The 8935-nt window shown below is 36.7% G+C and overlaps 1 long non-coding RNA gene across 2 annotated transcripts; it reads left to right on the top strand.

The window, feature by feature from the left end:
• Positions 1–1409: 1409 nt before the first annotated feature.
• LOC129242294 (uncharacterized) lies at positions 1410–2643 on the top strand. Of its 2 annotated transcripts, none has more exons than XR_008582172.1 (3): positions 1410–1639; positions 2301–2399; positions 2496–2643. It is a non-coding gene; the product is annotated as an uncharacterized LOC129242294 (long non-coding RNA). The 2 variants fall into 2 exon arrangements; XR_008582173.1 differs by lacking the exon at positions 1410–1639 and adding an exon at positions 1661–1824.
• Positions 2644–8935: the final 6292 nt, after the last annotated feature.

The following is an 8935-nucleotide window of genomic DNA, read 5'->3' as shown; positions in this document are numbered from 1 at the left end:
CCAATTTCCTTTTTCTTATGGCGAGGATATTCGGCTGCGGCAGCTATGAAGCTTGAGACTTAGCGCCAAGTTCATAACTTTTATTACTCTCAATACTCAATGCACTACCCACCAAACCAAATGATTTCCTGCTAGCCCCCTTGATTTTCCTTCGGATTAGTAAATAGCGGATTGTTTCAAGTGTGCGACATAGTTTCAAATTTATATACAAGTACAAAGAGGTATCACATGATCCACACATTGCCATAACCAGCGCAAATGACAGTAGTTGGAAAAGGCAAAAACAACAAGTTGATACAACAAAGTGTATGAGCAATTGGTGAGCATATTGCTTTAGTTTATTTCACGCTTCGCTGCACAAATGTCATATCGTCATATCCAACAAAGTGCTACCCATGCCCATCGCTACCCGCAAAACCTCCACGCATGCACCGCAGCACACAGATTTGAAACAGCGCTAAACAAGGTAAAATGGCAAAGATGTAGAGACGAAATTACAAAACGTAGCCAAGTGGAAGGGTGGATTTGTGTGGAATTACTACATGGTTTCATTATAAACAGGGTCACCGAGGTAAATACAAAACATTAAAATTAAAAATGTTCCTAATAGTTGGACATTTTTCAATATAAACGCGTCAGTTGCGAGTCCACTCTTCTTTTCCCAGTATGGTCATGGCTTCATTTGTGTGGTCTTCGGAGGGTTCTTACTATCCAGGGCATACTTACCAGGCTTTTTGTTAACCTGCCTTGTGTTAATCTTACTCATCTACGCCGCAAATGTCATAGTCAAACCGATTGCAGTCCGGTCTTGAAAGTAGCCCCAAATATGGTGACCAGTGTTAGGCAAGTTTGCTGTGTGGCCCAGATTGAGGCTTCCTTGTCTTCAGAGCAAGTGTAAAGTTTTTCTGGAACATTTAATCTCTCAAAACTTTGACAATGGAAAGAGTTCAGTGAAAGAGTGTTGCTCGCTTTTTTAATAAATCGATAAAGAAAATATATTTTTACTTTAGGGAGCAAATAGACTCATAATTCTAGCTTATTTCTACGTTCCAAATCATTTTGATCCTTCACGTCCCAGAGGCAAGAACCTCGCGAGTCCCGTAACCGCATGCTCCCTCTCTGAGTTCTAACCAAATTGAGGCATTTTTGAAATTACATTCTAAGTTTTTTATCAGAATTGTTTCTACGCTTTCGTGACCATTTTACCGCTGTTACGGGCAAATCTGTGACTATTGGCATTTTATTTTTATTTTCATTTTCATTTTTGTCAGCTTTGCTTTTTTTCCTCATTTGTCATTACATTTCGACGCGCAATTCATTTGCTCATTCACTACTCATTCACTCACTCACTCGCTGACTCTCAGTAATTTCTTTCGTTCGTATGCTTTCATTTTTCTGGTGCCAGAATGTCTGTCTAAATCCAAAGCCAGTCGGTACGCGCTGTACCGCATGGCCCGGTTTGTTGCGGGACAGGCGATACTTAATGAGTTGCCGAGGCAGCCAAGCAAATGCGCATAGCACCGAGGTGGTAAAGTGACGGCAAACGTGACGGTTGCGGTTAGTTAAGGTACATACGTACGTATGGTGTGATGGGACAGCGGCGAAGTAGAGGATAAGTAAAATGAAATGAGATGAGTAGGTGAGTGAGTCAGCTACGTACAAATGTACATACATACACTGTGGCGGGGCGGGCGGTAAGAGCGAATGTGGGTATGTGGGGAAATCAAGTTGGAGACTCACCGACTCTTGGGTAATCAGCCAGCTGTAGTAATTGTCGAGACCTCACTGCACGGCACCCCTCAAGCTGACAAATATGAGCCGCAGGTAACGTGTAACTAATTTCTCTAAATGTCAACACATACATACACAAACATATGCGTGTATTTACTAAGTAACACGAATGCGCACATAACTCACAAGTGGTGAAAGGGTAGAAATTCAACTCGCATACATCTAAAGTGTGATTAGGGTGAGAGTGAGGCGTAAGAGCGTGAGTGCTAGTGCTCACACAACGAAAATTTAAGTGGAGTCGTGTAATTAGTAGTTGCCATGAGCGCTACTTTCGAAGAAAAGTTGCATTTATTATAATTTACACTACACTGCATTTTCTTATTGTGTAATATGAAATTGAAATTTATCTACAATTCTGGGTCATTCTCGGCTCGGCATTTCAATGCACCCACAAATTATTCATCCCATATTAAAGGGGTGGGTCAATCTAATTTGTCTTGATTTGCAACAAGTTTCATGAAAAATTGCCATAAAAGTAAATTACGTTTAAATAATTAATTTTGTTCCAGCTAATACATTTCAACAGCGGTGAACTTCAAAGACAGCTTAGCTACATAAAATCATTGGAGCAAAACGACAAAACGAATTAGCAGCAAACCACATAAAAGGTGATTACATACATACATGAAACTACAAGTACATTTTGACGAAATAAACTCAGCGTAATTTTCTGACATGCAAAATTTTTCATATCGGTTCCTTAGCTCGTTGCTTTGGCATGACGTGCACGAATTGACTGATGCAGAAAGTTCTGGTGGTTTGAGTCGTTAAGGAGAGATGAGCTAATTTCTTCGAATTCACCAAACAATCAAACTATAAATTACGCTGTGTGACAATGATCCAGCACTTTTATGGAGACCTATAGCACGAATTGTAGATTCCGTAAAAAAAAAAAAAACAAAAAAATAAAAAATAAATAAGAAAACCTGATATATATACCATATATATATAATTGGCGCGTACACGCTTTTTGGGTGTTTGGCCGACCTCCTCCTCCTATTTGTGGCGTGCGTCTTGATGTTATTGCCCAAATGGATAGTGGATTGTGTTGAATAATCACTCACAATTTCATCAATTGCACTATTATAGGCGCAAAAAAACAGACATGTCTGGAGTGGTTCTACCCTACTTCGGTTATGGGAAATCGAAGCCCATCATTACATACATAGTTTTTTCGTTGCTACGACAGTCGGTTGACAGTTGGTTCTACGTAAGCGAATCGTTTATGCTGCTACAACAACAACAACTAAATAGTTGTTTTAAGTTTTCTGCACGTCTTCGAAGAAATATTTTTTTTTTTTGTAATTTTTCAAAATCTTTTTTTTTTGCCCAAGTGACATTTTTCAGGTCTGTCCCTTATTCTGATTTCTACGTTTTACCAGTTTGTTGTTTTTGAAAAAAAAAACTATTCGATAACTCAAAAAGTTACTGACCGATCTCCCTGAAATTTTGCACACAACTTTTTTATGATATTACTTTCTATGTGTTGAGACAACTAGGCAAACTAGAACCTGATGTAGTGGTCGGGTAACTTTCGCGGATGATCAGAAGGATCATCCATATTAAATTAGGTAGCTTGACACAAAAGATCTTTTAGGTCGCAGTGTCGGTCATTGGACCACCTACTAGGATAAATTATTATTCTATGTGTTGAAAGTTTTCGAACACTTTTCGAAAAAAACATTTTTTTAAGCAAAAAATAGTAGGAAAATTCGCCCCAAAATTCATTTTTTTTGAGCATTTTCTTCCGCGAATTTTTTCCCACATTTTGTTTAATTCATATAGAAATTATGACATTAATAAACAAAAAATTTTTTTGGTTTTTGTATTCAGGTCCCTGCCGCCTATGTTACAATACCCGCCGAAGAATTGAGTGTACGCCCGCCATTTTAAATGATTAAATTAAAAAAAATATATATTTTCTTTATGTATAAATAAACTGACTTCTTCATTTTAAATAATTTTAATGAAAAGAAGGGAATATATGGCCGCTTACAATATGGCCGTCTTAAGTATTTCGACGTTAGGAGCAATATTTTTGTCCAGGAATAAAATTGCAAATAGCAAGTTTTAGCGACTAATAAATCAAAAACTGTGAAAAATTAAGAGGAAAAATTTTCAAAAAACAAAGTAGAATTGAAAACGTACAGAAAACTGAAAAAAACTTGTAATGCAGTTCGATTCCCCATGCCTGCAATAAGATGTTGCCGTCCTCTCCGATGATGTCATTGAAGAAACAAATATATCATAACGTTATTATGCAATTAAAATTTTTTATAAGTAAAGTAGATCTTTCGGAAGTTTTAGCGGCTCTTTTTATGGAAAACAATTCACGTGATAATACACTTTCGGGATTTTCTAATTTTTTGTTGTTGATTTTTTTCGGTTTCGATAACATTTTTGCGACGTTTATATCATCCATCAAACACTCTCAAAAATTTGCTTGGAAAATAAAGTTACAACCGTATTGAATGAGCTTTTACTTAGGATGAAATTCAAAGAAAATTAACAAAGTTGCGTGAGTTTTGTTATTTGGGCACAATCAACTTCTAATGTGACGTCACAAACTGTAGACCCATTACTAAATTGACAACAATTTCGAAATTATTTGTGACAAGGCTGGTATTTGCTGTATGTAGCCTCATAAGCCCGAATCAACATGGATTTGTTCGGTTTCAAAACTTGCCATTTTTTCTGAGGACTGCATCGATAGCTTTAGGCCTGGCTATCGAATAAATGTTATCTACCCTGACTTTTCGAAGACTTTTCATAGGGTCTCTTATAAAATTTTGCTAAGTAAATTAGTGTATTTCGGATTTAATTTCACCTTCCTAATTTGGACTGCATCAGAAACGATACAACTCCCACTGAAACAAAAAGTTTTGCTAGCGGACAAACACATGCCTGGTACCACAGCCCTCGTATTCACCTGATATAGCTTTGTGGATTTTTTTATTCATTCAATAATTTATGTAAAAAGATCAATCGAAGCATACAATTTCAAGTTAAACCCACTAATGAATCCGCCATATTAGAGTAGTAAGGCTTTGATTCAATTGGGACTGAGAATTTTGTTTATCCATTTCAGCAGCATCTTAACCACTCTATCGATGGGAAGCAAACAACCGTCGGGAACGATTGCGACTCGTCCATTCTGAGCTTTTGCTACTGAAATGTGCAGTTTAATGGAATCGAAATATCGGCTATTTTAGTAATTTTTTCGAATTATTTAAGAAAGTGTTCTAGAAATCTTAATACAGCCCCCTTAGAAGTTAGCTACAATAGCTTCCATAGACACCAAGAAAATACCCGTTTTTGTGGCACCTACAAAAGCGCCTCAGTGTGAGAGGCTCAATAGAATGCAGCAATCAACGGATGACCAATAAAAAGGCACAGCCGCGCCGGCCATATAAGCCAGCTTTATTTAATTAAAATTTATCATAAAATCTAAAAGTGACGAAGAGGAACGACAGTAAAGGCCGTAATGCAAAGAATAAAAAATAGAAATAGTAAAAATAAAGAACTTTCAATAAAAAAGGCAATTAATAAAAGCCAAGCGGGGTGCTAATAAAACGAACAACATACTGATGTGCACACACACACATAAATACATGCTCTATGTAGCACGGAAGCTGGCAAGCTGTAGCGCAATAGAAATTTATTAATAAGAATAAGTAATTGGCAGCGTGGAAATTTGCAAGAATATTGAAAAATTAGATAATGTTATTAATTAAGTGCAGGGGGTGAAGAGGGGGAGCAACATGTTAAGTTGGCAACAAAGCAACACTCGTATTGCCAAGCGTGTGCCTGGCAAAGTCTTTTTTGAATGCCAACACGAAAATTGTTATAATTTTTTTGCTGTATTGACTAACGCAGCTGGAGCGCGTTTGGCTGCTGAGCAAGTAAAAGCGGAAAATTCAGTACATGTAGGCGTATGTACACATGTATGCGCCCACGCTGCCAAATTTGACAGACTGCTGGACGTTAGCAAACTGTGCCGAAAATGTCGTGTCATGTGGCGCGCTAGCAAATTGTCAAAAAAAGAAAATTGACGCAAGAGTTCTAGAATATTTACAAACAGCTTTGTGCCATCAATTTTTTATTTATTATTATTTTTTTCAAATGTTATACTAAAATTAGCAAAAATGGATTAAAAAAAATTGTTGAAGAATAGCAGCTGCTACTTCTTGGCAAGCAGTGTGCATGACTTTGTGCGAGCATGTGCCCCAACACGGGTCTGAAACCGATCAGAAAATCTTATTTTTGGGAAAATATTATTTTTAATTAAATTGGTGTACAATATATATATATATATTATATATATGTAAGCCTCTGTTGTTGTTTTTGTATTGGAAAATGGAAAGAAAGTTAGGCCGGCGCAGTTTGGTATGGATTGCTTGTAAAAATTTTAAAAATACAACTTTCAAATAAACTAAACTCCAGTGCCGCTATCTACTGTCGTTTACATTCATCGAAAAAGTGCAGGCTATCTAAGTTTATTCGTGTTGTAATTATCATTTGAACTACGAACTATCAGCTACTAAAGCTATCGGCCGCAAAACTATGTACCCTAATTAATAAAAAAAAAATTTACGCGAAAAATGGTTAACTTCAAACAACACAAAATAGAAAAACTATCTGTTACTTAACTCAACCCCTTATACTTGCCTATACTGTATACTCGCATATAGGCACCCACTACTCAACTCTTTGATCTCTTTCGAATATGTTAATTTTACGAGCTGCTGATTTTTGACCAGTTTTTATGACAAACCTGTAGTCATATCACCAAACAAAAGTATGCAGCTAAATGAATTGGCACAAACATCACTTCTAAAAATATTTTTTCAATATAAATCTTATACGTCGACTTTAGTTAGGAATGCACACGTCAGAAGTGAATACACCCACAAGCATATAGGTATGTTTTTACTTACACTAGGGTAGGTCATTTTTTGTGCAACTAAGGCTGCGCAGACTTTAGAGTTCATTTATTTTGCAGTTTTTGATACATTTTTTTTTATTAGTAAGAAAATTTGACCGCTCAAACGATCTAAGTTAATTGTCGTGCATTTTTATGAAAATTGGTTTATTTGTAAGCTGAAGCAAGGCGCATTCATCAAAGGTGATGGCACAGTACCAACAACAACGTTTATTACGTTGGAATATCACTGCATAAGTGAATATAAAGAAAGAGTAAAAGACGAACGGTGTTAAACACCCGGCATTCATTTCATGCTTGAACCATACGATGATAGTGCGAATGGAAGGGCTTTTCGTTATTTCTTTTTGAAAAAAAAAACAACAATTCAACCAGTCTGCTGCTCTCACCTTTAATATATTCGTCTGTGGCAGAAGTAAACTGCAAAAAAAAATATATGTTTCGGCATGTGCATTACACACTGCTTTTTTGCACCAACTACAGATTTTTCGTGTGTTGTTACGACTTCCTATTTCACAGTATTGACAAGGTACAGGATATTTTGGTTGTTTATCGTTGGAAATATCAGGTAAAATAGATAAATCAACATTATGGTAGATGTAGCAGAAAGGGATCGATCCAGTGCCATTTCGATAGCTTTACGTGTTTGATGGAATCCCAGCACCCGGGGAACTTGAGAGCGCTGTTCAATTGCTGGCATAAAAAGCTGCTTAGACAAGCTCTGCAAGAACTTTCGTCGCGCGTCTGTGCGACGGTTATATGGATTGTTTTCCGAGTAAATGATGAATGATGCAAGTATGTCCAGCATGTTATACAACATGGCCAAGGGCCGACGCAATGTTTTGCGTTTCGTTGAATACGCAGAAAGCATTTTATCCATTACGTCGACGCCTCCTTTGTTTGCATTGTAATTAAGGATGTATTGCGGCTTGTTTTTCTTTTCAGCTACAATTGAATTTGTCAAAGGTGTGCTGGCAAGTATTATAACTGATCTGCCTCTTTTTGGAACATAAGATACCAAAGAAAACTTTCCATCGAGAAACCCGAAAACGGAAGATTCTTCAACACGATTGCGGTCAGCCTTCATTTCATATGGTACAAACGTTTTATTTTGACGAACAGTACCAAGAATAGCAAGACCTTTGGACATTAAATACTTGCCTAAGTTTAGCGATGTAAAAAAATTGTCACAAATAATAGTCCTTCCGGTGTTCTCCCAATAGCATACTAACCTTTGCACAACACCTTCACCTACGTTATTTGCTCGACCAGCATTTGAGTTTTTTCCAGTATATATTTCACTTTTGAGTGGATACGACTTAGCATCGCATGCAAACCAAACCTTTATCCCATACTTGGCAGGCTTAGAGGGTATGTACTGAGTAAACCTAGTTCGACCGCGATAAGCAAATAATAGTTCATCCACAGTAATTTCTCCAGATGGTTGGTAATATTTGCCCAGATTTGCGTTTATTTGTGTCCACAATTCAGATATTGGAGCAGCCTTATCGGCTTCTAGCATAACTGCTCTTGTACGCTCGCTGTCAAATCTAATGAATCGAACAATTTCTTTGAAGCGTGACTTAGGCATTACTGCTCGATAAAAGCAAATGCATTCTTGGCTCCATAGCACATCCACATCTTCGTCATTTGATTTATTTACACCTGCTAGTAACACAAGACCTATAAATGCTCTTAGTTCAAGCTGAAGTCAACTATAAAATACTATTTTGCATACATTTTATATGGTTACTACAAATGTATATTAGTAAGCCGGCCGCAAGATGATGTTTTTTTCAAGTAGGGTCTAGAGGTCAGGCAAATAATAGTTCGAGTGTTATTATACTCTTAATTGACTTTGATTTGATAATCAGGAAGCTACTAAAAAATTCGGGCATTGTTGTTTCGGAAAATTTTTTTTTATCTCACTTTTTTTCACAATTTACTACAAATAAAGCAATTTGGACAAAGAATTTAATGCAACGGTTGTTCTCTACAGCCAGAGGTAGTTTCCTAGACATGTCAACGTAATAATTGTTGCAATCAGTAGAAGTAACAGTGGTCATTGATTCTTCAATAATCTGTACCAAATTTTGATTATTTTGTGGATCGGCCAGCAAATTTCGTGCAGACAATTTTATTTTTCAAAATATTTTTTCTATAGGATTTAACATGGGGGAATATGGTGATAAAAAAATTTAC

This window comes from Anastrepha obliqua, chromosome 3 (genome assembly GCF_027943255.1).
Source record: "Anastrepha obliqua isolate idAnaObli1 chromosome 3, idAnaObli1_1.0, whole genome shotgun sequence".
In the NCBI taxonomy this organism is placed as follows: Eukaryota; Metazoa; Arthropoda; class Insecta; order Diptera; family Tephritidae; genus Anastrepha; species Anastrepha obliqua.
Note: the sequence above shows the minus strand (reverse complement) of the source record. Positions and strands in the feature narration are given on the sequence as shown.